The sequence below is a fragment of the Microcaecilia unicolor genome, chromosome 1 (assembly GCF_901765095.1).
Source record: "Microcaecilia unicolor chromosome 1, aMicUni1.1, whole genome shotgun sequence".
Lineage (NCBI taxonomy): Eukaryota > Metazoa > Chordata > Amphibia > Gymnophiona > Siphonopidae > Microcaecilia > Microcaecilia unicolor.
The window spans coordinates 491,210,639-491,238,129 of record NC_044031.1 but is presented as its reverse complement, the minus strand read 5'-3'; the positions used below and the strand labels follow the sequence as shown (position 1 = coordinate 491,238,129).

Sequence of the window (27,491 nt, the reverse complement as noted above, 5' to 3'; positions counted from 1 at the left end):
ACAAGTTCCCGTAGTGTACTTTTAGTTTTGTCCCCTTTCAAGTTTCCTTTATTTTCGTCGCGGCTGAGTTATTCCCTTATTTTTGTGCCCTTTTTTCTTTTATCAGGCACAATCACGTCTTTTGATTTCGCCGAAGCCGTTTTTCCTTCCATGTCATCGAAGACACCCAGCGGCTTCAAACGTTGTACTCAGTGCAACTGGACCATCTCAGGTACCGATACCCACGCCTGATGTATCCAGTTCCTTGGGCCCGACCATAGCCCAGCCGCTTGCAGTCTGTGTCTTCGTATGAAGAAACGGACCCAAGCGTCTCAAGAAGCCCAACGAGAAAAGCTTTTTGGGGCTCGGTCCGGTCCTTTGACATCGACATCAGGAGCGGAGGTAATGGCTGCTGAAAGACCAATTCGCGCTGGGAGCAGTGAGGCATCGAGTGAGTCTCCACCTCCCTCGAGTCCTCCTGTTTTACAGGCCCCCCGAAACCGACCGTTGGACCCGGCCCCGAGGAGGCGTGAGGATTCCGCGTCCTCATCGGTACCGAGGAGTCTCAATGACGGGCATTGAGCGAAGGCGAAGAAGCACTGTCATTGTTCTTCTTCGACACACGGTGCCGAGAGCTCCGGGGCGTCAAGGGAATCGGCACCCGAGAAGCGTTTGCATAGAGAGGATCGCTTCCCCTCTATTCAGGAAGTAACAATGCGTCGGTCTTCTGGCAGCCCGGTACCTGCTCCCGAGTCTCGACAGATTCTGCCACCGGCACCTTTCCTGACCCCGCAGCCTTGTCTGATGGTGGCTCTCGACGAGCGCATCGGGGCCCTGCTTCCAGAGCTTCTGGAAGGATTGCTGCGCCAGTCTGTTTCAGTGTCAGGGGTGCTTGTGCCTTCTGTACCATCTGCTGCAGTGGCATCTGGCCCTTCGCATGTGGTGAGGTCCCCACCCACCCAGGTCAACTCCCCTTCGACGTCGGTGGAGGAAGCTTCACCGCAGTCCAGGCGGACGTCGACTTCTCGGCACCGCCATCAAGGAAGTCGATCCTCGGCCTTGAGGCAGGCTCAGTTTCGGACTGCTCTGAGGGAGGTCTTGTCCGATACTGAAGATGAGCATTTGTGGGAGAAAGAGGAGGAGCCCAGGTACTTTTCTTCTGACGAGTCCTATGGGATTCCCTCTGAACCTTCCCCTCCACCAGAAAGGAGACTTTCTCCACTGGAGAGTCTATCGTTTACCTCCTTTGTCCGGGAAATGGCTGCAGCTATTCCCTTCCCTATGCAGGTTGAGGATGAACCCACGGCTGAGAAGCTCGAGGTCATGGATTATCCTTCTTCACCTAGAGAGGCTGCAACGGCTCCTTTACATAATGTACTGAAGGAAGTCCTTATGCGAAACTGGTCGTTCCCTCTGTCTAATCCCGTGATCCCGAAAAAAGCTGAATCCCAATATCGGATCCACGGTGAACCTGGATTGATGAGGTCTCAGTTGCCTCACAATTCCATGGTGGTGGACTCCACCTTCAAAAGAGCCAAGAGCTCTAGGGACTATGCGTCGGCGCCCCCAGGCTGAGAATCTAGAGCCTTGGACTCTTTCGGGAGGAAGACGTATCAGGCCGCTATGCTCGTTGCCAAGATCCAGACATACCAGCTCTTCACGAGCGTCCACTTGCAGAGCAATCCGAGCCTTTTCGCCAGGTGGTCAGGCAGCAGAAGGCATGTCGAAAATTCCTGGCCAGGGGTACGTTCCACACTTTTGATGTAGCATTCAGGATCGCTGCCCAAGGTATAGTGATGTGCAGACTCTCATGGTTGCATGTCTCTGAACTGGATCGTTCGATCTAGCAGCGGATGGCGGATGTTCCTTGCTGGGAGGATAACCTTTTTGGTGAGAAAGTAGAGGATCCAGTTGACCAGATCAAGAAGCACAATGATACTATGGATTCTCTCTCCTGCTGGGTGTCTTCTGCTACTACCTCCTGATCTAGGAGGTTTTTTTGAGGGAAGAGGAGTGCTCCCTATTCCTATGCTAGGCGTAGGTACACTCCTGCTTCTCGGCAGCCTGCCCAGGCTCAGTCCCAGCGCGCTCGTTCTAGTCAACAGCGTGCGCCTAAGGCCACTGCGGCTCCCCAGCAAAAGCAAGGGACAGGTTTTTGTTTGGCTCCAGTTCAGCATAGCCTCAGTAAACGTGTCTGTACCAGACGACATGCCGGTTGGGGTAGGTTAATGTTTTTTCACCAAAGGTGGCCTCTTATAATCTCCGACCAGTGGGTTCTTCAAATTGTACGGTTAGGATACACCCTCAGTCTGGAATCCAAGCCTCCAAATTGCCCTCTGGGAGCTCAGTCCTACAGCTCCCAGCACAAGCAGGTACTTGCAGATGAACTCTTCGCCCTTCTACAGGCCCAAGCGGTCAAACCCGTTCCACCAGGGGAAGAAGGACTGGGATTCTATTCCAGGCACTTCTTCCTTGTGCAAAAGAAAACAGGGGGATGTGTCCTATCCTAGACTTAAGGGCCCTGAACAAATTTCTTACCCGTGAAAAGTTCTGGGTGGTTTCCCTAGGCACCCTTCTTCCCTTAATTCAGGAAAACGATTGGCTATGCTCTCTGTACTTAAAGGATGCTTACACACACATCCCGATACTTCCAGCTCACAGGAAGTATCTTCAATTTCGGCTGGGACCACAGCATTTTCCGTACCATGTGCTGCTTTTTGGCCTGGCGTCTGCACCCAGAGTGTTTACAAAATTCCTAACTGTAGTCGCAGGGTCGCTACACAGACTGGGAGTGAATGTGTTTCCTTATCTCAACAATTGACTGGTGAAGAGCACCTTGAAGGAAGGTGCTCTGGAGTCCATGAGAATGACTATTCAGGTGCTGGAGCTACTGGAGTTCGACATAAATTATCCCAAGTCCCATCTCACCCAAGTCCAAAAATTGGAATTCATTTCAGCTCTGCTGAACACTCAGACAGCTCGAGCTTATCTCCCCGAGGCAAGGGTGGACAACCTTCTGTTACTGGTGTCCATGGTTCAAGCGTCTCAGCAGGTCACGGCTCGGCAGATGTTGAGACTTCTGGGGCACATGGCCTCCACAGTTCATGTAACGCCAATGGCACGTCTACATATGAGATCAACTCAATGGACCCTATTTTCCCAGTGGTTTCAAGCTGCGGGGGATCTAGGGGATATAATCCAGCTGTCCACCGACTTTCGGAATTCTCTTCAGTGGTGGATGATTCGATCCAATTTGACCATGGGGCAACCATTCCAAGTTCCTCAGCCACGAAAAGTGCTGATGATGGATGCATCTCTCCTGGGGTGGGGAGCTCATGTAGATGGGCTCCACACTCAGGGAGACTGGTCCTTTAAGGAAAAAGGTCTACAGATCAACCTCCTGGAATTTAGAGTGATCTGGAATGCTCTAAAGGCTTTCAGAGCGGCTGTCCAACCAAGTCATATTGATTCAGACAGACAATCAGGTTGCCATGTACTACACCAACAAGCAGGGGGGCACCGGATCTCGTCCTCTATGTCAGGAAGCTGTCCAGTTGTGGCTTTGGGCTCGCCGTCACGGCGTGTTTCTCCCAGCCACTTATCTGGCAGGCATAAACAACAGTCTGGCTGACAGGTTGAGCAGGATAATGCAACCTCACGAGTGGTCACTGAACATGGACATAGTCTGCAAGATCTTCCAAGTGTGTGGCACCCCCTCGGTGGATCTTTTTGCCACTCAGATCAATCACAAGGTCCCTCAGTTCTGTTCCAGGCTTCAGGCCCGCAACAGACTAGCATCAGATGCCTTTCTACATTGGGGGACAGGCCTTCTGTATGCGTATCCTCTCGTACCTCTAGTGGAGAAGACTTTGCTGAAACTCAAGCAAGACTGCGGAACCATGATCCTGATTTCACCCTTCTGGCCACACCAGATTTGGTTCCCTCTTCTTCTGGAGTTGTCCTTCGAAGAACCGTGGAGATTGGAGTGTTGTCCAACCCTCATCACCCAGAACAAAGGGTTGCTTCTACATCCCAACCTCCAGTCTCTGGTTCTCACGGCCTTGATGTTGAGAGCTTAGAATTTGCCTCCTTGGGTCTTTCAGAGGGTGTCTCCCAAGTCTTGCTTGCTTCCAGAAAAGATTCCACAAAGAGGTGTTACTCTTTCAAGTGGAGGAGGTTTGCCGTTGGTGTAACAGCAAGGCCCTAGATCTTCTTTCTTGTCCTTCACAGACCCTGCTTGAATACCTTCTACACTTGTCAGAGTCTGTTCTCAAGACCAACTCTGTAAGAGTTCACCTTAGTGCTATTAGTGCTTTTCATCGTCGTGTAGAAGGACAGCCTTTAGTTGTTTAGTTCGCTTTATGAGAGGTTTGCTTTTGCCAAAGCCCCCTTTCAAACCTCCACCAGTGTCATGAGATCGTTCTCACTTAGCTGATGAAAGCTCCTTTTGAGCCACTGAATTCCTGCCATCTGAAGGTTATTTTCTTGGTGACTGTTACTTCAGCTCGTACTTTATGAGCTTCAGGCCTTGGTAGTACATGCACCTTATATCAAATTTCATCACAACAGAGTAGTCCTCCGTACGCACCCTAAGTTCCTGCCAAAGGTGGTGTCTGAGTGCCATGTGAACCAGTCAATTGTCTTGCCAACATTCTTTCCCCGTCCTCATACTTGCCCTGGCGAAAGCAGTTTGCATAACTTGGACTGCAAGAGAGCATTGACCTTTTACGTGGAGCGGACAGAGCCCTTTAGACAGTCTGCCCAGTTGTTTGTTTCTTTCAATCTCAACAGGAGGGGAGTCGCCATCGGAAAACGCACCATCTCAAATTGGCTAGCATATTGCATTTCCTTCACTTATGCCCAAGCTGTGCTGACTCTAGAGGGCCATGTGACGGCTCATAATGTTAGAGTATATATATTACTGGGGATAAATATTTAAACTAGAAGAACAGATCCCAAAACTATATCACAAAAAACGTTCTTCCTTTAAAATATTTAATTTCTTTTATTACAATCCATATATCACATAAAACCACTTATGCTGTGTAAGTTCCGGAACTTGCCCAGTCACACCCTTCACTTCACCACCCATTCACATAAACCTTGTGTGGGCACATTTCTATATATCCATAATCTGTGTACATGCTCCCCAATTGTTGTTTCTTCAATTTCAAATCTTCCACTTGTGTCTTAGATATCGTCCTTAAGAGGAACAAAAGAGAGAAGGTGTGAAGAGTTAGAAGGTGCTTAAAGTCTGGAAACAGTATGTAAATTCCAGGAAGCCCTTGACACACTGCACTGATTCACTCTGCTGAACTAACACTACTCCAAGGAGAGTGCTGGAGAGACTTTGTTGTGAACACTGTGCTCCTGCTTGATGTGATTTAGAAGATTTTTATGATTTATAAGGACTATAATTTGAACCTTTAAGGACGATATCTAAGACACAAGTGGAAGATTTGAAATTGAGGAAACAACAATTGGGGAGCATGTACACAGATTATGGATATATAGAAATGTGCCCACACAAGGTTTATGTGAATGGGTGGTGAAGTGAAGGGTGTGACTGGGCAAGTTCCGGAACTTACACAGCATAAGTGGTTTTATGTGATATATGTATTGTAATAAAAGAAATTAAATATTTTAAAGGAAGAACGTTTTTTGTGATATATCATAATGTTAGAGCCATGGCTGCGTCAGTGGCTCACTTAAAGTCAGCCTCCATTGAAAGGATTTGCAAGGCTGCAACATGGTCATCAGTCCACACATTCACATCTCAGTACTGCCATCAGCAAGATACCCGACATGACAGTCGGTTTGGGCAGTCAGTGCTGCAGAATCTGTTTGGGGTTTAGGATGCAACTCCACCCTCCTAGACCAGGGGTAGGCAACTCCACAATGAATATGAATGAGATAGATTTGCTTACCATGGAGGCAGTGCTTATTCATTGTGGATATCCTGAAAACCTGACCTGCCTGCGGCTCTCGAGTACCGGAGTTGCCTACCCCTGTCCTAGACCCATTTTTGTTCTGTTCCAGGCTTCACTCCCAGTTAGTTGTTTATAGTTTCAGGTCAATCTATGTTATGGGCTGACTCTAGAGGGCCATGTCACGGCTCATAATATTAGAGCCATGGCTGCGTCAGTGGCTCACTTAAAGTCAGCCTCCATTGAGGAGATTTGCAAGGCTGCAATGTGGTCAGTAAGATACCTGACACGACAGTCGGTTTAGGCAGTCAGTGCTGCAGAATCTGTTCGAACCCATTTTTGTTCTGTTCCAGGCTGCACTCTCAGTTATTTGTTTATAGTTTCAATTCAGTCTATGTTATGTCCTCGCCGTTGTGAAGCCCAATTGACCAATGTTCGTTGTTTTGAGTGAGCCTGGTTGCTAGGAATACCCCACATGTGAGAACAGCCTGCTTGTCCTCGTAGAAAGCGAAGATACTTTCCTGTAGCAAGTATTCTCTGAGGACAGCAGGCTGATTGTTCTCACAACCCCCCCACACCTCCCCTTTGGAGTTGCTATTTATTTCTTTATTTGTTTTTTGATTAAACTGAGGAGGCACGCTCACACTGCGGGTGGGGAATCAGTCTGCGCATGCGCGGTGCGCGCTGTACGCGCGCCAGAAGACTCTGGCCAAACTTTTTTAAATATTTTGCTTGCAAAATGCCGATTCCTGGGCCGAAGCAGACGTCGACCCACATGTGAAAACAATCAGCCTGCTGTCTTTGGAGAATCCCTGCTACAGGTAAGTATCTTCGCTTTATTGTTGGTTAATAGTTTTCTTCAGTTTCAATGACTTTTTCTGGTCTGTTCTACAAAATTTTCTTTTTTTTAATTGGCCCAAATGAAATCCAGCAGTTTCGAGCACAACTCCTGCTGCAATTTCAAGATATACATGATGGATTGTCACAGAATATGTATTGTTTTGGGGCCAGTCATAATGTTCGTGTGTAGTATTTTTTTCAATAATATCATCAAGGTCCAACTTGTTCTATCTGTTAAGAACTCTTTAAATTCTGAAGAACTCAACCACAAAACTCAGAAGATTACTTTAGTGACCATACATACGTTTAGGAAGATTACTGGAAATTACTGCTGAAAAAAAAAATCTAGTCCATTGACTTCAGCAACAAAGACTTGACTTCAAAAGACTTAGGAGCTGCATTGTTCTCTGGGTGTGCATTAGTAGTGAAAGAGTCTATTTTTTCCTTATTCTTGAGCGTGGAATGCAGGCCCAGGAGTAGAGAACATTCCCACTGCTACTCATCACTTAAGATGGATTTCATGGAATCAAGTACAGGTCCTAAGAATCAAGGCACCAAATAACAAGGGAAGACTTTAAAGTGTTGATGTAATTGGTGCATATGCCTAAAAGGAGATAGGCACAGTCTCTCCCATTCCTTTCCGAAGGACCTGCATCAGGAAAACTTACCTTCCCGTAATGAACTTAGGTAACAAAGCCCCCAAATATCCAGACATCAGCTATTTTGTTACCTCTGTTTGGCCACTGAGGAGGACCTCTTTTGAGTCACCTCATATGTTAGCCTCAGCTGTCTGTGAGAGAAAACTGAACAAGGAGGATTCTTGAGGGCCTTGATTTACACCTACAGGAGGCATAGATGATGGCACTGATTGCTTTGACATTGATTGTAGTTCTGATTGAACTGGCCCTCAAGACCTAGGGCTTAACACAACATTCTCTGAGGACAAGCAGGCTGGATTATACTCACAACTGGGTCAGCGATCCGCGCCGGCCTTTGAACCGGTATTTCACATAGCAAAAAGTTTGCTAGAGCCTTTTGAGCGCGCCGTATGTCTTCCTGCCCGCGCTTCTCATTGAGGTGCATCGACGAAGGCTAAGAAGCACCAACACCATTCCCCATCCACACACGGTGCCGGGAGCTCCAGGAAGCCGAGGGATTTGGCACCCGAGAAGCGTCGGCGCTGAGAGGACAACTCCCCCTCCATACAGGAGGTGCCAACTCGTCTGCCCCTGAGCAGTCTGGTTCCTGCTCCTGAGCCTCAGGAGACTCTGCCACTGACTTCTCCACCGGCCCTGCAGCCTTCTCTGATGATGGCTCTCAATAAGCGTATATTGGCCTTGCTTCCAGAGCTTCTGGAATGACTGCTGCGCCAACCTGCTTTGGCATCAGGGGTGCTTGCGCCTGCTGTGCCGTCTGCTGCAGCTGCGTCTGGCCCTCCACCTGTTTTGAGGCCCCCAAGCTCGGTGCTGCTTGCAGCTCTGGTATTGGCTGCCACCCAGGTCGACTCCCCATCAACATCGGTGGAAGAAGTTTCACCTCAGTTCATGCGGGCGTTGACCCCTCAACATCACCATCGAGACAATAGGTCTTTTGCGTCAAGGCAGGTACGGTCTCGGAGGTCACTGAGGGAAGTGTTTTTGCTATACTGAGGAGGTGCTCTCGTGGGAGTCAGAGGAAGATCCCAGGTACTTTTCCTCCGATGAGTCCTTTGGGATCCCCTCTAAACCTTCCCCTCCACCTGAAAGGAGACTGTCTCCTCCTGAGAGTATCTCCTTTTCTTCTTTTGTGCGGGAAATGGCTGGGGAACTGGAGCCATTCCATTCCCCGTAGATGTGGAGGGTGAGCCCAGGGCTGAGATGCTCGAGGTCCTGGACTACACCTCTCCACCTAAAGAGGAGGTAATGGTTCCATTGCATAAGGTACTCTGGGAAGTCCTTATGCGAAACTGGGCGTCCCCTCTGTCTGGTCCCGTGATCCCCAAGAAGACTGATTCCCTGTATCGGATTCATGGTGAACCTGGGTTGATGCAGTCTCAGTTACCCCATGTATATTATTATTTGGCAGCCCAGGCCTGACTTTGGTTCAGGGTTTAAATTGAGATAAAAACCTACAGGCCTGTGTCTCTGACTTGAGCTCCAGTTTTGAAACACTGCAGAACAAACAGAGAATCAAAAGGGTGGTGGTGGTGGGGGGGGGGGGGGGGGGGGGGGGTCTAACTGACATGGTGACATTGTTTAGCAATTTGGTGGTAACAGTCACTTTTGAAAACTAGTACAAAATGGCTCCCCAGGAAGATGTAGCAATATGGTGGTCATAACAGCCAGTTACTGGTAAACAAAGGCCAGGTGCAAGGGAATTGCAAAAGTTTGTGGTTAAGCAAGCTAAAGATGAGAACATGTTTACAAGATGAAGCTACTCATTAGCATAAGCCAATCAGTGTTAACCATGACATTAACTAGATCCAATCTAGTTAATGTACTTACTGTTATATTACCCATATTCTGAGTAAACCTATAAAAAACAGTGTACTTCCTGCTTCAAACTAGAGAGGGGTGGCCCCGGCTACTCTCTCTCCATGGGAAACAAATGCAGCACATCAGAATTGGCAAATTACCCAATTGCTTTCCCATGTATACCCTTGAGTGGTAAAATATATCACACAAGACTAAGACCCAGATAGCACCTGTTTGCAGCTGGGATATTACATTCCTATAACCAATTGATTATACATGCCACTTGTATATTTCTTGGTGTCTCAGATATTAAAGTGATTTCATGTAGAAATATCCTGTAATAAGCTTTGGGTAAGTAAGAATAAATTTATAACCTTTAGAACTGTACTATCTCTCCTTCTCTTTATTAATATCTGTTAATAATCCCTTGGTTTGGTTAAAGAATAAGTGCACTATTCTATTCGGAGATGAACTCAGATGTAATGGTAAACAGCCTTCTCAATGTTCTGTCTGGGATAGGACAGCTAGACTGTCCTATTGGGCAGAACAATAGGTTTGGGGGAACACTGAACCCCTAAAATAATTAATTGGTGACTCTATGATGATGGACTCTGCCTTCAATAGAGCCAAGAGTTCTAGAGACTGTGCCTTGGCGCCCCCAAACAGAGAAGCTAGGACCTTGGATTCTTTTGGGAGGAAGTATCAGGCTGCTATGCTCGCTGCCTGTATCCAATCTTATCAGCTCTTCACAAGCATTCACTTGTGGAACTCGGTGCGGCAGCTGTCTTCCTTGGTCGATGCCCTCCCTCCGGAGTAGGCCGAACCTTTTTGCCAGGTGGTCAGGCATCAGAAGGTGTGTTGTAAATTCCTGGCCAGAGGCGCTTACGACACTTTTGATGTAGCATTTAGAATCTGTGCTCAAGGTATAGCGATGCGCAGACCCTAATGCTGCGAGTCTCTGACCTAGACCATTTGGTCCAGCAGCAGATTGCAAACGTTTCTTGCCGGGGGGATCTGACGAAGAAGGACAACCTTCGAAAGCAAATCAAAAAAATTTATTAAGTTAGTCCAATAAAAAAAGATATCTTATTTTATTTTCTATGTTTTATTTTATTCTATTTCTATTGTTTACCATGTGAGGTGGGAATGAGGACAGCAGAAGGTGGTATATTAGTATTTGCTTGACTAGGATAAGGAAACTGATTATGAAATATTAAAAAAGATTAGATCAGCTATAAAATTAGCAACACAATAATAATGGAAGATTTCAGTTACCAGAATATTGAGTATGGTAGGGAGGTAAAATTTATAGATGCTATAAATGATTGCTGCATGAAGCAGCTAGGATGAACTTATTTGTCGGCTTCATTCTCAGTGAAGTGCAGAACCTGTGGTAAAGGATAATGGTGTAGGGGTTTTAGAAACGGTAGCCCATTTTTTTATTGACAGAATATAGATGTGATATAAATTTATTGAAATAATGCATTAAAATATCACCAGATGAAAAATATTAAATAAAACAATTTCAATAACATGAAACTTTAGAAGGGGAGACTAAATGGGACAATTGAAAGAGTTAGAGATATTTGCATGAGGCTTGAAGATGGTTTAAAATAACTACCCTGGAGCCCAGATAAAATGTTGCATATATGGAAAAATCATACCAATTACAGGTACAACATGATAGGTTGTCAGCTAGGTGTCACCACTGTTCTGTGGCTGCCCCCCCCCCCCCCCCCCCAAATCAAATAAGAGTTCTAGGAATTATTTGAAAAAGATGAAGAACAAAACAGAGACTTTTCATTGTACTCCTGTATGAGTTACTGTTGTGACTGCATCTTGATTATTATATGTGGAAAGAAAATAGCAGAACTCAAAAAGGGTCAGAGAAGGGCTAGAAAAAATGATAAAGAGGATGAAACACAAAAACAAGAGGACATTCCCTGAAATTACTCTAATCTAATTTAACAGCAATTTGTGGACTGCACTAGTCCTATCAAGAAATTTAAGGCGGAGAACAAAAAGAAGTAACTCAAAACAAAAATGAGGAATTATATTTAAAAATACAACTAAAACTTGTCAAAAATTTTACGTAAGTGCATATAATTAATCTCCGAAGAAATTTGCATAGGAAGAACATTCCATATGGTAAGTGCTTGACAAGAAAATAAAACTTCAAAATGGCATTTTAGTTGAATGCCATTGAATGCAGGAAGTTTCAACAAAAAAGATTCACACATACTTGATGAAAAAAAATATAAATCAGGAAACAGTTGAATTCAGTGGTATTACCATATCAGACCTGAAATATTATGCAGACAGATTTAAAAGCAATATGTGCTTTAACAGAAAACCAATGAACTCTAGCAAAATATAGTGAAACTATCAATTTTTTTCAAACGGACTGCCGTATTTTGGATTAACTGTAGTTTATATAACAATTTGCCATTCAATCCAATATCTAAAGAATTATATTAATTGAGATGAGGTAACACCAACATCTGTACCAATATAGCAAAATATGGGTCAAGAAAATATGATCTAAGTTAACGTAATAGTTTCAGATGATAAAAAATGCATCTCCATAAACTTTAAATCTGAGATTCATAAGTGAGTCGAGTATAACTTCTAGAGCCCTCAATGCTCTACCTTTAGGCATTTACCTCCCGCCAAAGGTATCAGATCAGGAATAGATATTAAAGAGGTGGTGAACCAAAGAACCTTACTTTTAGCAGGGTTCAATTTAAGCATATTCTTCAGAGCCCAATACTGAATTCTATCAACAGAATATGAAGTTCGAACAGAAATATCTTTCAAAGAAGAACAAGTTGGTACCAGCATCATCAGCATATGAAAATAAACATATATCATCAGTAAAGGGATGGAACCAAGAGAACTCATTAAAAAGATTATATAACGTAGGAGACAAGGAGGAACCATGAGATACCCTGCAATCTGAATACCAATCCTTAGAAAGAACCCCCACCTTTCCAAACCTTATAAAATCGATTACCCCAAAATTCACCAAACCAATTGAAAACTGGACCCGCCAGACCAAGTTCACTTAGCTTAGATCGTAATAACTCATGATGTACTGAATCAAATGCTGTGGAAATATCAAAATGTAACAACAACAGTTTTTCCCTACATAAATAGTCACAAACAACTGTGGTCAGTGGAAGTAATAAAGATTCAGTGCTGTGTTGGACTCGAAAACTAAATTGTGATGAATGTAATCAAGAATATGATTCAATAAACTGAGATTTGGCTGTAATGGCCTCTTTTGCTTCACCTTTTAACCATGCTGGCTGAATTTTCTCTTCTTTCCACCTTTTCAAATACGTGGAATGCATCTGGACTGGGCTTCCCAAGATAATATTTTTGAATAACATCCACGCTTGAATTAGTGGCCTATCCTTTGCAGCTGATCTTTTTAGTTTCTTTTTAACCATTTTCCTCATTTTATTATAGTCGCCCTTTTGAAAATTAAATGTTGCTACAGTAGATTTCCTTTTTGGGTTCATCCCAGATAGTAGCTTAGACTTGATCATGTTATGATCATTGTTTCCCAGGGGACCCAGCACCGCCACCTCTCACACTATGCCCTGCACGCCACCAATGACCAGATCCAAAATGGCTCCCCCTCTTGTGGGTTCCTGGACCAGCTGCTCCAAGAAGCAGTCGTTTATTACATCTAGAAATTTTATCTCCATGGCACTCCCTGTTGTAACCATTTATCCAGTCAGTGTTGGGGTAATTGAAATCACCCGTTATTTTAGCATTGCCTAATTTGTCAGCTTTCGTAATCTCTGTAAACATTTCTTTATCCATCTGTTCGTTATGTCCCTGTGGACTACCGTCCGTGCAGCCCTACAAAAATACTCCTTCCCTTCACACATAGAATTTCTATCTATAATGATTCCACGCTGCTATCTGTGTAGTGTGGAATGCTTATTTTATTTGACTCAGTTCCCTCTTTAACAAATAGTGCATCCTGTCCCTCCAATTTGATCCTCTCTATCATTGCAATTCAATGTGTACCCTGTTAACACAGTGTCCCAATGATTGTCCTCTTCCCACCAAATCTCTGAGATGCCTATTATATGTACCTCATCATTTAGTGCTATATATTCTAACTCTGTCATCTTTATTTTTTTAGACTACAGGTATTTCAAATTGTGTTTTTTCCTTTGTTCTACAAGCTGCTTAGAAGTTGAAGGGGATAATGTGCATCATTTATCCTGCTCTCTCATTAAGCACACCTGGCTTACTGTCAGCACTGTTGAAACCTCTATACTGGGATTCCCTAAATATCCTATTTAAATAGTATCCTTCAAGGATACTGTACACCAAACCGTTTTCTCCTGGGCGACTGTCGGCCTTATCCCCCCCCCCCCCCCCCCTCCATTCTAGTTTAAAAGCTGCTCTCTCTCCTTTTTAAAAGTTAGCGCCAGCAGCCTGGTTCCACCCGGTTAAGGTTTAGTCCATCCTTTCGGAACATTATCTCCCATTCCCAGAATGTCACCCAGTTCCTAACAAATCTAAATCCCTCATCCCTTTCACGATCGTCTCAACCATGCATTGAGACTTTGGAGATCTGCCTGTCTTTTGGGTCCGAGAATGGAAGGGGGAGAATCTCTGAAAATGTGACCCTGGAGGATCTGGACTTCAACTTTGTACTTAAGAGCCTAAATTTGGCTTCCAGAACACCCCTCCCACCTTTTCCAATGTTATTGGTACTCACATGTACCAAGACAGCCGACTCCTCCCCAGCACTATCTAAGATCCTGTCTAAGTGAATCATGAGGTCTGCCACCTTTGCACTAGGCAGGCAAGCCACCAGGCGATCCTCATGTCCACCAGCAACCCAGCTATCTAAATGCATAATGATCGAATCACCAACTTCAAAAGCTGTCCTAACCTTTCCCTCCTGGGCAGAAGTTCTTGGAGACATATCCTCGGTATGAGAGGATAGTAAATCCCCTGGTGGTCAGGTCCTGGCTACAGGAGTACTTCCTACTTTACCAGGGTGATGCTGTCTTTCTAGAAGATCTGCCTCCTCCAAGGCAGCACAGGGGCTGCCATACTGGAAATGGGACTTCTCTACAACTTCCCTGTAGGTCTATTTACCTTTTTGTCTCCCTCAGCTCCACCAACTTTGCTACTTTAGCTTCAAGAGAATGGACCCACTCTCTGAGATCTAGGAGCTCTTTGCATTGGGCACACACATATAGTAGTAAAACGTATCAAGAAAGAATTCAAGAAGAATCTTGGCATGTAGACAAAAATGAATAATAAAATATTTTTCAAAAACAGCAAAGTAAGAGGCCTGAGAATGGGATCATTTGGATCACAAGATGTCTAGAGGTAAATGAAGCACCTATGAAGGATAAGGCCACCACCAAAAAAAAATCTGAACTCTTTTTTTCAAAATGTATTTATTTATTTATTAGGATTTATTTTCTGCCTTTTTGAAAGAATTTACTCAAGGCGGTATACAATAAGAATAGATCAAACTTGAGCAATAGGCAATTACAGCAGTAAAAATATTCAAATAACAATACAAAATATGACATGGTATACTACTTATAATGTCAACACAATACGTAATAGAACATTATAATTGATAGTGTGCAAAAGGGGAAGTTGAGAAGATGCCCACACCAGAACAGTTCTTTTGAAACTGGTGAGTCAGAGTTACTGAAGCAAATCAGTGTGAAAGAGATATGTAGGCTAAATAGCAGAAAATCACCAGGACCTGATGTTAGCCACCCTAGCATTCTGAAAGAACTCAAATCTGAAGTTGCAGATTCACTACTGGTAGTCTGTAATATATCATTAATATATACCAGTGTACCTGTGGACTAGAAGATGGCCAGTGTAACATCAGTTTTTGAAAAAAGCTATAGGGGTGATTTTATTTATTTATGCATTTGTACCCCACATTTTCCAACCTGGTGGTAAGTTCAATACGACTTACAATTAACTTAGGTAGACAATTATCTAGTTGTGAGGATCAGCGTGAGCCTGGTTCAGTTATGTCTGTGATCATGTTCTGCGGTGTGGTGGCCAGGGAATCTTTGGCTATGTGATTTTGTCTGAAAGGAACTTCTTGAAGAGATGAGCTTTCATATGTTTTCGGAAGGTTAGGTAGTTGTTTATGCATTTTAAGTCTTTCAGTAGAGATAGTATAGACAGTTAACCTGATATTGGTGCTGGATAAAATAGTAGAAACTAAAATAATGAATTTTAAATATGTCCTTCCAAAACCACCAAGATACTGAACCAAAACTTCTAATATACAGAAGGAGGTAAAATCTCAGAGCGTTTTAGCCTATTATATCAATGCCATGCCGAGTACAGTTCTGGTAATATTAGCAGATATCAAAGCACCTTAGAGGGTGGTATAGGTTGTTATCTCAGTCATAGAGTAATCACCCCATGTAAAAAGTGTCCAGTGTCCAAATATTCAGTGCCATTTCAAATATGCAACAAATTTAATTTCAAGCAGCAGTAGGAAAGTATTTACCTTTGTCACTGCTGCAGTTCCTGCAGTCCCTTTACACCCAACTTGCCACAAGTTTCTTTCTGAAGAACTGCTTGAAGGGCTAGGAGTCATCAATATAGGCATTCCTTTATCTTCAAATGCAGTACCGCTACTGAAAAACATCATGGCTTTTCTGTTCCTATGCAGCATTTGCTTCTTTTCAGGTACAGTGCAAATAAAAAAACTTTATTTACAACATTATAACAAATTGATGTGCAAGACTCAAAACTGCTGAAATAAACATGTATTTTAATTGAAATTGAAATAGTTTAACTCACCCATCTACCTACCCTCATGCTTCCCCAAAAAGGAGCTAAAATCCTGACGTAGTATATTAGATATTCATAGCAAAGTATTCCATTCAGTTTCCTTATTCAATCCAACTATGATCAAACTTTGTGCTTGAAAAATCCAGAGCTCCTCCCTCAAATTCAGCTTGGCAGTCCTATCACCGCACAGTAATGACATTGTGACCTGTTCATTAACAAAACATGTAAGATCATAAATAGAATAGTTATTTTCAAGACAGTCTCACTATGGGCTGTAGTGATTCTCGGCACAGCAGATGTGATGAAGCCAATTTAATTCCTGTGGGCTTCATCCCACTTACTGCATGGGAATCACTACCATGACTTTGTAAAAAGAGCCCTGTGGAAGCTATTTCATTCCGAGTCTGTATTTCACTTTTGTATTCAGACAGCCTAAACTTAACCACTCTTGTATTACATCCTATGTATACTTTTTGATATGGGAATATTGAAAAGGACACACAAATTGGTCCAAAGGTTGTTGCCTATCCAATAATAACTGTGTCCTCTGAAGAAACCATGCTCTAGCATGTGTTCTATGGATAACTTGCTTGGGATACTCCCTTGCTTTCAACTGTGCACTTAGAAACTTTGCTTGCACTATAAAATCCTGTTGTGTGTATATGTACAGTACTGGTGTTCATTTTAGAAGTCACTATGTATAAAAATGATTATAGAATTATTGTGGACACTGCAATGAAATTCTCAATTTAGTATGTATTAGAAGCCAAGAAAAAAGCAAATTAAATTTTTGAAATTATTCAGGAAGCATTAGAAAACAAATCTGGATATAATAATGTCTCTGTATCAATCCAAGCTGCAGTCACACCGTGAATATTATATGCAGTTTTGGTACTGTACCTCAAAGGAAATATAGTAGAGCTAGAAATAGTATAGAGAAATGGAATAAAGATTACGGATTGACTCTCTTAGGAAGATAGGCTAAACAGGTAGTATTACTCAGCTTGGAGAAGAAAACATATATGATTTTATAGGGGATTATAAGATTGTGTGATATGGAACACATAGTTATTTATGCTATCAAATACTGCAAGGACCAGGGAGCACTTCATGAAACTAACGTAGCAGATGTAAAACAAATATTGTTGCCAGAAAATTTTAGTTAGTAGTAAAGCTGAAATCTAATATTTGGAGACGTTACTGGAGACAAGTCTTAAATTTGTAGCCAGATAGTTTTGAGTGTCCCTACTACTTACTTCTGAGAAGAAGCAATATAGAACACCTTTTCTATCTGCTAGGTACTCCTAGGTGACCTGAGCTGGCTCGATGGACCATTGGTCGGACCTAGCATGAATTTTCCCATGTTCTTATGCTTGGTTTTAAGTGTAACTTTGCAGCTAAACTCCATGCTTCATCTTTTAAAGAAAGGATATCTCCAGCCAATACAGGTGAGAGAGCTACAGTATCTAGTGTTTTCTTACTTCCATAAAGTACTTTAACAGTAGCAAAGTTTAACATCAGCTTATTTACAGCCATCCATTTTTGAATCTCCTCTAAATATAACAATTATGAGCTTGTAGCTTCTGTGGTGTTGAACCGTAAAGAAGCATGAAAGTGGATGTTCACATAGAGCACTGTTTTTCAGTGCAAGGCCCCAGGGCTAGTGGCGGCCCCTGGAGACCTCTGGAGCGGCTCTCATCATTCTGTGTTTCTTCTCCTGTTAATTTCTGCTTTTCTATTCAAGCTCACGACAGAAAGAGGAAAGTAGAAGTGGGGAAAAGCCACATGCTTGAAGGGCAAGGCATTTCCCAATAGACAAAAAGAATGCATTTTGAAATGCCCACCTCCTTGAAGATACATACTCAGTGAAAAATTTGAAAGCAGGCTAGTGGGGATGGATGTTATTAACACATTCTGGTCAGCAGTGTTGTGGCTGTCCTTCAGCTTATTTCAATCTAAAGTGGCCCTGTGCTAAAAATTCATGAAGACCACTAACATAGAGAAAGAATTGTAACCCAAGTGTTCTGATAAAATTAATTAGTGGATTTAATTAGGTGTTAAAACAGCAGGGGGAAAGGCCCTGAATCATGATAACCCTTACAGATCAGTGGTCTTATAGAGGAGCAGAATTAGCCCAACAGTAAACTAAACTATTTGCTAAGACCTATTGTTTAAAAAAATGGAATTAACAGCAAATGGGTTTCCCAAACCAAACTCTATTAGTTAATCAATCAGAAACCCATGATCAAATGTATCAAATGCAGGACTTGATTCTAATAAAACTGGTAGCTGTACAGTGCCCCTGTCTGAGGCCAAACTTCTGGACTATTGTCAATCTAAAAATTTAATCATATCTACAAATTTCAGAGCTTGTGAGGCCATCATTTACAGAATAATTTTTAGCTAGAAATGATACTTTTGATACAGGTCTAAAATTACTTTGAATATTTAGGTGGAGTGTCAGGCCTTTTAACAAGGGGGTGAATTAGTGTCGCCTTTAAAAATTTCAAGAAGCAAAAAAACTCCACTGGGACTGAAATTTAATATAAATATAAAATCAATCTACAATTCAAGTGTATTTAATGCCCACTATCAAATTATCACATGAAAAGTTTGTTTGAAGGACCATTATAAGGCTCTCACCTTACTGGCATTAAAAGACTTTACTGCCAAGAGCTTTCGGGTTTGGTCATAGCCTATTTTAAAAATAATTTTGAACAGCATATAAAAAATCCACTTCGTATGATGTTTGAGAAAATGTACTTATCTCTCAACTCCTGAGTTATGTAAAACCTCTGCTACAGGGAACCCACATTGTGTCCTTCAATCAAACAGCCGGCATTTTGCATAATGGTGCCATTTTCAGAGGTAAACTCCTTATAATGACCTCTTAAACAAACGTTTCTTAATTTAACAATGTAACAGTGTTCATTAGGTGTCATTTAGATTATTATTATTTTTTTTAATCTGGCATTGTCTCCTCACCGAAAGAATCATTAACTATCTTTCCAATCCAGTATACCTTAATTGACTGCAGTGTACAAGTGTCTAGAGAACATAAAGCTAAGACTTTATTTGTAATAGTCCTAATCATAATTATTTCAAAACTGCTCAGTAGAATCATAGAACAGTAGAACATACATCCATTTGTTTTGTTGGTTTTCCTGTTTGGCCAATTAGTTGATGAAGAACATATCTCAAGCAGCGGCAAACAAATTCATTCTCAGCGTCTGTTTACCTTCAATGATATTTATTGGGGCTTAGCTAGACGTGACTTGGAGAAAACCTTTCCTCCTTTCTGACAGGCTTTTAGTGTTCACAGTGAGTAGGGCATCAATCTAAGACATGCTGACTGCATTGCACCAATAAGCAGACAGCAACCAGTTCAGTTCTTTGGGTTGGGGAGCTGTTAGTGTATAGAACTGAACTATTTCTCATAGATCCTTAAGAGCTGTTTACCTGATAAGAAAAGATAATATCCTGGCAGACAAACGTAGTCCTGACCTTCATGAGTGACCTTTGTATCAGGATGTGGTGAACAAAAGTTTCTTGAGTGGTGAATACCCAGTGGTGATCTGGTTCTGCTGTAGGAGACAATCAGAGGGCAGGCTAACCTAGGAGACTTATCTCACTGAGGATAAGTGTTATGTATGCATATTTACCTTTTTTGTTAAGACCTTCAAAAAACTCAGACTACTAAAGAATTTTGATCCACATTGGTCCTCTTTGTATGATTTGGTGTTCTCTTTTATGAAATTATCCATCAGTAGACCAGCCCTTTTGGGATATCCTCATCTCTGATCCCACAGAACCAAGGAATTTTTCTCTATCACAGCAACTGATACTCAGAGCCTAGTTCTTGAGACAAAGATAATTTAGTCCTCAAGTGTTTTCTGATGAACAATGTTGCATTCTTCTGACTTGTAGGAATAACACCAGACGACCTTATAGACTGAAGGAAAATTTGCCCTCTGGTATTAGGGCAATGACCTGGATCATTTCTCTACTGTTAATACAAAAAAATGCTTAAATACTTTTCTCTAACATATGGATTCTAAACTCTGTTAGGTTTGACCTCAGTGTAGTGGAGGTAATCACCAGCATGGATAGGGACATGACTTGTGTTTGCAGCACATGACCTCTTTGTGTTAACAGCTGATGAAAGACCCTTGATTTATATTAGCAGTCACTTAAACTCTGTGAACTCCATGTTCTACTGACTTACTCACCCAATTCTAAGTTACATCATAATAGGGTGATGCTGTGCACCCATCTGCGCCTCTAAATGGTGTTGAACTTAAAATTATGATTTAATTTGCTTTAATACATATTCTCCCTTATTTGGAAATTATACAACCTGAAGCAATTTCAATATTCAGCACTCCTCCTGCCCTTTAAATTCCATTACAATCATAGGGACCCTGATAGACATGACTTGATATCTGTGTTTTTTTTCTCTGCCATCAGGTTTTTGAATATTGTGTCTGCAATAGAAGTAGTGTGGTAGGGTCAGCATATATCAGCCTGGATCATGTTAGATCTTATTCTCCGAGGACATACAGGCTGCTTGTTCTCACATGTGAGTCAACGTCCACGTCAGCCCAGGAATCGGCAAATTTTGCAAGCAAAAAAGTCGAGTTTTACTAGAGTTTTCTGGCGCGTGTGCAGCGTGCACCGCGCATGTGCGGACTGATTTCCCGCCCGTCGCGTGAGCACTTCTCAGTTTTTCTTTCTCCGCGTTGAGGTGCGGCAGCGTTCATTTTCTGCTCCTCTCAGACCCAGGAAGAGTCTTCATTGTTTGCGATTTTGTTCGCTTCTGTTTTTTTGTTTTTTCTTCACAAGATTAAAAATAAATAAATAAGGTTCCCGTAGTTTTCCCCTTTAGTTTTTTTCCCTATTTCAAGTTTTCTTTCTTTTTCGTCGCAGCCGGACTTAGGCCGCATGATCAGGTTCTCCCCTTTTTCTCTTTTGTGCCTTTTTCTGAAGCTCTGGGACGTCGAGAGAGTCGGCACCTGAGAAGCGTCGGCGCCGAGAGGATCGCTCACCCTCAATACAGGAGGTGCCGATGCATCGGTCTCCTAGCAGCACGATACTTGCTCCTGAGCCTCCACGGATTCTGACACCGCCTGTCCCACCGACCCCGCAGCCTTCTCCGATGGTGGCTCTCGACGAGCGCATCTGGGTCTTGTTTCCAGAACTTCTGGAGGGACTGCTACGTCAGTCAGCTTCGGTGTCAGGGGTGCTTGTGCCTTCTGTACCATCTGCCGCAGCGGTGTCTGGCCCTTTACCTATGGTGAGGTCCCCGACCATGATGCCACCTGTTGCCACCCAGGTCGACTCCCCTTCGACATCGGTGGAGGGAGCTTCACTGTAGTCGGACAGGGCATCAACCTCTCAACATCACCAGAGGACATCGTTCCTCGGCATCGAGGCAGGTCCAATGTCGAAGCACTTTAACTCAGGTTTTATCTGACACTGAGCAGGAGTGTTTGTGGGAGTCAAATGAGGATCCCAGGTACTTCTCTTCTGATGAGTTCTTTGAGATTCCCTCTGATCCTTCCCCTCTACTAGAAAGGAGACAGTCTCCACTGGAGAGTCTGTCCTTTTCCTCTTTTGTTTGGGAAATGGCTACAGCTATTCCCTTCCCTGTGGAGGTTGAGGATGAGCCTCGGACTGAGATGCTCGAGGTCTTGGATTATTCTTCTCCACCTAAAGAGGCTGTGACAGTTCCTCTGCATAATGTACTCAAGGAAGTCCTTAAGCGAAACTGGACAGTCCCTCTGTCTGGCCCTGTGGTCCCGAAAAAAGCTGAATCCCAGTATCAGATCCATGGTGAACCTGGGTTGATGAGGTCTCAGTTACCCCACAATTCCATGGTGGTGGACTCCGCCCTCAAGAGATCCAGGAGTACTAGAGACTATGCTTCGGTGCCCCCAGGCAGAGAAGCTGGAAGGAAGACATATCAGGCCGCTATGCTCGCTGCCAAGATCCAGTCAAATACCAGCTCTTCACGAGCGTACACTTGTCGGACTCGATACGTCAACTGTCCAGCTTGGTTCAGACACTCCCTACGGAGCTGGCTGAGCCTTTTTGCCAGGTGGTCAGGCAGCAGAAGGCGTGTCGCAAGTTCCTGGCCAGGGGTACTTTTGAAACTTTTGACGTGACATCCACAATTGCTGCTCAAGGTATAGTGATGCGCAGACTCTCATGGTTGCGTGTCTCTGACCTGGATCATTCTGTCCAGCAGTGGATAGCGGATGTTCCTTGCTGTGGGGACAATCTTTTTGGAGAAAAAGTAGAGGATCTAGTTGATCAAATCAAGAAGCATAATGATGCTATAGATTCTCTCTCCCACCGGGCGCCTTCTGCTACTGCCTCCTGATCTAGGAGGTTTTTTGGAGGAGGAGGAGTGCCCCCTATACCTACTCTAGGCGTAGGCACAATCCTGCTTCTCGGCAGCCTGCCCAGGCTCAACCCCAGGGCGCTTGTTCTCATCAACAGCGTGCGAGTAAGGCCCATTCTGCTCCCCAGCAAAAGCAAAGGACGGGCTTTTGACTGGCTCCAGTTCAGCATAGCCTCAGTAAAAGTGTCCATTCCGGACGATTCACCAGTAGGAGGGAAGTTGATGTTTTTTCACCGAAGGTGGCCTCTCATAACCTCTGACCGGTGGGTTCTTGAAATAGTCCGGTTAGGGTACAGTCTCAATCTGGAATCCGAACCTCCAAATTGCTCACCGGGAGCTCAATCTTACAGTTCCCAGCACAAGCAGGTACTTGAAGAGGAACTCTTCGCTCTTCTACAGGCCCAAGCGGTCAAACCCGTTCCACTAGAGGAAGAAGGGCTGACATTCTATTCCAGGTACTTTCTTGTGTTCCGGATGGTTTCCATGGGCACCCTTCTTCCCATGATTCAAGAGAACGATTGACTATGCTCTCTAGACTTAAAGGATGCTTACATACACACCTCTGCTCACAGGAAGTATCTTTGATTTCGGCTGGGAGCTCAGCACTTTCAGTACTGTGTTCTGCCTTTTGGTCTGGCGTCTGCACCCACAGTATTCACAAAGTACCTAGCGGTAGTCGCAGCGTCGCTACGCAGACTGAGAGTGCATATGTTCACTTATCTCGACGATTGGCTGGTGAAGAGCACCTCAAAGGCAGGCGCTCAGCAGTCCATGCGAATGACTATTCAGGTGCTGGAACTACTGGGGTTCATGATCAATTACCCCAAGTCCCATCTCACTGTGGTCCAAAAGTTGGAATTCATTGGAGCCCTGTTGTACACAAAGACAGTGCGAGCTTATCTTCCCGAGGCAAGGTCAGACAACCTCCTCTCCCTGGTGTCCATATCTCGAGCGTCTCAACAGGTCACTGCTCGGCAGATGTTGAGTTTTCTGGGCCACATGGCCTCCACAGTTCATTTGACTCCCATGGCACGCCTACACATGAGATCAGCTCAATGAACCCTAGCTTCCCAATGGTATCAAGCTGCGGGGAGTCTAGAGGATGTAATCCAACTGTCCACCGACTTTCACAATTCTCTTCAGTGGTGGACGATTGGATCCAGTTTGACCTTGGGACGTCCATTCCAAATTCCTCAGCCACAAAAAGTGCTAATGACGGATGCAATCCTCCTGGGGTGGGGAGCACATGTAGATGGGCTTCACACTCAAGGAGCCTGGTCCTTTCGGGAAAAAGGTCTTCAGATCAATCTCCTGGAATTGTGGGCGATCTGGAACGCTCTAAAGGCTTTCAGAGATCGGCTGTCCAACCAAATTATATTGATTCAGACAGACAGTCAGGTTGCCATGTACTACACCAACAACTATGTATGTTACTATGTTACTATGTAAGCAGGGGGGCACCGGATCTCATCCTCTTTGTCAGGAAGCCGTCCAGATGTGGCTTTGGGCTCACCGTCACGGGATGTTTCTCTAAGCCACTTATCTGGGAGGCGTAAACAGTCTGGCCGACAGATTCAGCAGTATAATTCAACCTCACAAGTGGTCACTGAACATGGGCATAGTCCGCAAGATCTTCCAAGCATGGGACACCCCCTTGGTGAATCTTTTTGCCACTCAGATGAATCATAAGGTCCCTCAGTTCTGTTCCAGGCTTCAGGCCCACGACAGACTAGCGTCAGATGCTTTTCTCCTACTTTGGGGGACAGGCCTTCTGTATGCGTATCCTCCCATACCTCTGGTGGGGAGGACTTTGCTGAAACTCAAGCAAGACTGCGGAACCATCATCCTGATTTCATCCTTCTGGCCACGTCAGGTTTGGTTCCTTCTTCTTCTGAAGTTGTCCTCCGAAGAACCGTGGAGATTGGAGTGTTTTCCAACCCTCATCACCTAGAACGATGGGCCACTTCTGCATCCCAACCTCCAGACTCTGGTTCTCACGACCTTGATGTTGATAGCTTAGAATTCGCCTCCTTGGGTCTTTCAGAGGGTGTCTCCCAAGTCTTGCTTGCTTCCAGGAAAGATTCCACAAAGAGGTCTTACTCTTTTAAATGGAGGAGGTTTGCTGTCTGGTGTGACAGCAAGCACTAGATCCTCTTTCTTGTCCTACACAGATCCTGCTTGAATACCTTCTGCACTTATCAGAGTCTGGTCTCAAGACCAACTCCGTAAGAGTTCACCTTAGTGCAGTTATTGCTTATCATCACCACGTAGAAGGTAAGCCTATTTCTGGACAGCCTTTAGTTGTTAAGCCCCCGGTCAAACCTCCACCGGTGTCATGGGATCTCAATGTCGTTCTCACCCAGCTGATGAGAGCTCCTTTTGTGCCACTGAATTCCTGCCATCTGAAGTACTTGACCTGGAAGGTCGTTTTCTTGGTGGCTGTTACTTCAGCTTGTAGGGTTAGTGAGCTTCAGGCCTTGGTAGTGCATGCACCTTATATCAAGTTTCATCACAACAGAGTAGTCCTCCGCACACACCCTAAGTTCCTGCCGAAGGTGGTGTCTGAGTTCCATCTGAACCAGTCAATTGTCTTGCCAACATTTTTTCCCCGTTCTCATACCTGCCCTGACGAAAGCAGCTTACATACCTTGGACTGCAAGAGAGCATTGGCCTTTTACGTGGAGCGGACAAAGCCCTTCAGACAGTCCGACCAGTTGTTTGTTTCTTTTGATCCCAACAGGAGGGGAGTCGCCGTCAGAAAACGTACAGTCTCCAATTGGCTAGCAGATTGCATTTCCTTCACTTATTCCCAAGCTGTGCTGACTCTAGAGGGCCATGTCACGGCTCATAATATTAGAGCCATGGCTGCGTCAGTGGCTCACTTAAAGTCAGCCTCCATTGAGGAGATTTGCAAGGCTGCAATGTGGTCATCAGTCCACACATTCACATCTCACTACTGCCTTCAGCAAGATACCCGACGCGACAGTCGGTTTAGGCAGTCAGTGCTGCAGAATCTGTTCGGGGTTTAGGATGCAACTCCACCCTCCTAGACCCATTTTTGTTCTGTTCCAGGCTGCACTCTCAGTTATTTGTTTATAGTTTCAATTCAATCTATGTTATGTCCTCGCCGTTGTGAAGCCCAATTGACCAATGTTCATTGTTTTAAGTGAGCCTGGTTGCTAGGGATACCCCATGTGTGAGAACAAGCAGCCTGCTTGTCCTCGTAGAAAGCGAATATAATTACCTCTAGCAGGTATTCTCCAAGGACAGCAGGCTGATTGTTCTCACAAACACGCCCACCTCCCCTTTGGAGTTGTTTTTTATATCTCTATATGCTTTTGGATTTAACTGAGAAGAAATGCTCACGCGATGGGTGGGAAATCAGTCTGCGCATGCGCGGTGCGTGCTGCACGTGCGCCAGAAGACTCTGGCAAAACTTTACTTTTTTGCTGCAAAAAATTGCCGATTCCTGGTTCAATGCGGACGTCGACCTACATGTGAGAACAATCAGCCTGCTGTCTTTGGAGAATCCCTGCTACAGGTAAGTATATTTGCTTTATCTGAACAGTTCATGTTATTTCTAAGGCATATTTCAGTGAGACCCAACTTCATGGTCCTTAAAATTCCAGTGGCATCAAACCACCCAAGGACTCTAGGAAAACATTATTGGAGACGTTCAAAGACTTTGTAGTAGTGGATCTGTAATTCCAAATTGCAAAGGGTATCCCCTTCAAAATTCCACTGTACTGTAGTGTTCTATTTGTGGGGCGTACATAAATAATAACCTTTTGGGGTGTTGTTGTGAACATGACAGATTGCAGAAGAATGAGATTATGCCACTTTCTGGCATTAGACAAAGCAGTCTATAGGCTCAAATTCACAATGCCCAAACAACAGAACTAACTCCACTCCCAAGGATATTATAAAAATATAGAGTGCTTATTTATTTACAATAGCAGAAAAACTATTAAAAAAGTTATGAAACAGAAATGGTCTTATCATGAAAATAGCATGGAGTAAATGCACATGAATTCCTAAACAGACTTATAATTCAGTCAATTAATGGAAATCCATGACACATATAAAACAACTATATATAGCAACTATACAACCTGAAGGGAGACATTCAGCAAATGGCAGTGTTCCTCAGAAGGACCTGGTCAAGTGGCACAGCAGGACTGCACTCAGATGGAATAGAAAACAGCAGCCTTTTACCTCAGATATGAGCCTATTTTATACAGAAATCACGAACATCAGCTGGGCTAGTGACTTACATTCTGGCCTTGTTGATGCACAAATAACTTTGTTTATCCCAAACATTATGACTTCAGGAGCCACAATATTGTTTCTCTGGTGCCATGCTGAAGAGGTCACCTTGTTTCATAGTAACATAGTAGATGACGGCAGAAAAAGACCTGCACGGTCCATCCAGTCTGCCCAACAAGATAAACTCATATGTGCTACTTTTTGTTTATAGCTTACCTTGATTTGTATCTGCCATTTTCAGGGCACAGACCGTAGAAGTCTTGCCCAGCACTAGCCCCGCCTCCCCCCCCCCCCCCCCCCCCCATCGGCTCTGCCACCCAATCTCGGCTAAGCTTCTGAGGATCCATTCCTTCTGAACAGGATTCCTTTATGTTTATCCCACACATTTTTGAATTCCGTTACCGTTTTCATCTCCACCACCTCCCGCGGGAGGGCATTCCAAGTATCCACCGCTCTCTCCGTGAAAAAATACTTCCTGACATTTTTCATGAGTCTGCCCCCTTTCAATCTCGTTTCATGTCCTCTAGTTCTACCGCCTTCCCATCTCCGGAAAAGGTTCGTTTGAGGATTAATACCTTTCAAATATTTGAGCATCTGTATCATATCACCCCTGTTTCTCCTTTTCTCCAGGGTATACATGTTCAGGTTAGCAAGTCTCATGTTCAGGTCAGCAAGTCTCTCCTCATATGTCTTGTAACGCAAATCCCATACCATTCTCGTAGCTTTTCTTTGCACCGCTTCAATTCTTTTTACATCCTTAGCAAGATACGGCCTCCAAAACTGAACACAATACTCCAGGTGGGGCCT

General features: G+C 43.9%; 1 protein-coding gene across 6 annotated transcripts in view; it reads left to right on the top strand.

Annotated features, from left to right (window-relative positions):
- The window catches only part of RB1CC1 (RB1 inducible coiled-coil 1), a 387,073-nt gene that overhangs the window by 108,631 nt on the left and 250,951 nt on the right, over positions 1 to 27,491 (top strand). Inside the window, exons 1-2 of one of the 6 annotated variants that reach the window (XM_030214392.1) lie at positions 22,760 to 22,767; positions 23,184 to 23,185. The exons of 4 other annotated variants lie outside the window; for them this stretch is intronic. The gene's annotated coding sequence lies outside the window, so the exon portion shown is untranslated. Of the gene's footprint in view, positions 1 to 17,369; positions 17,464 to 22,759; positions 22,768 to 23,183; positions 23,186 to 27,491 lie in introns of those variants that run through there. One more of the 6 variants, XM_030214400.1, reaches the window with a different exon arrangement.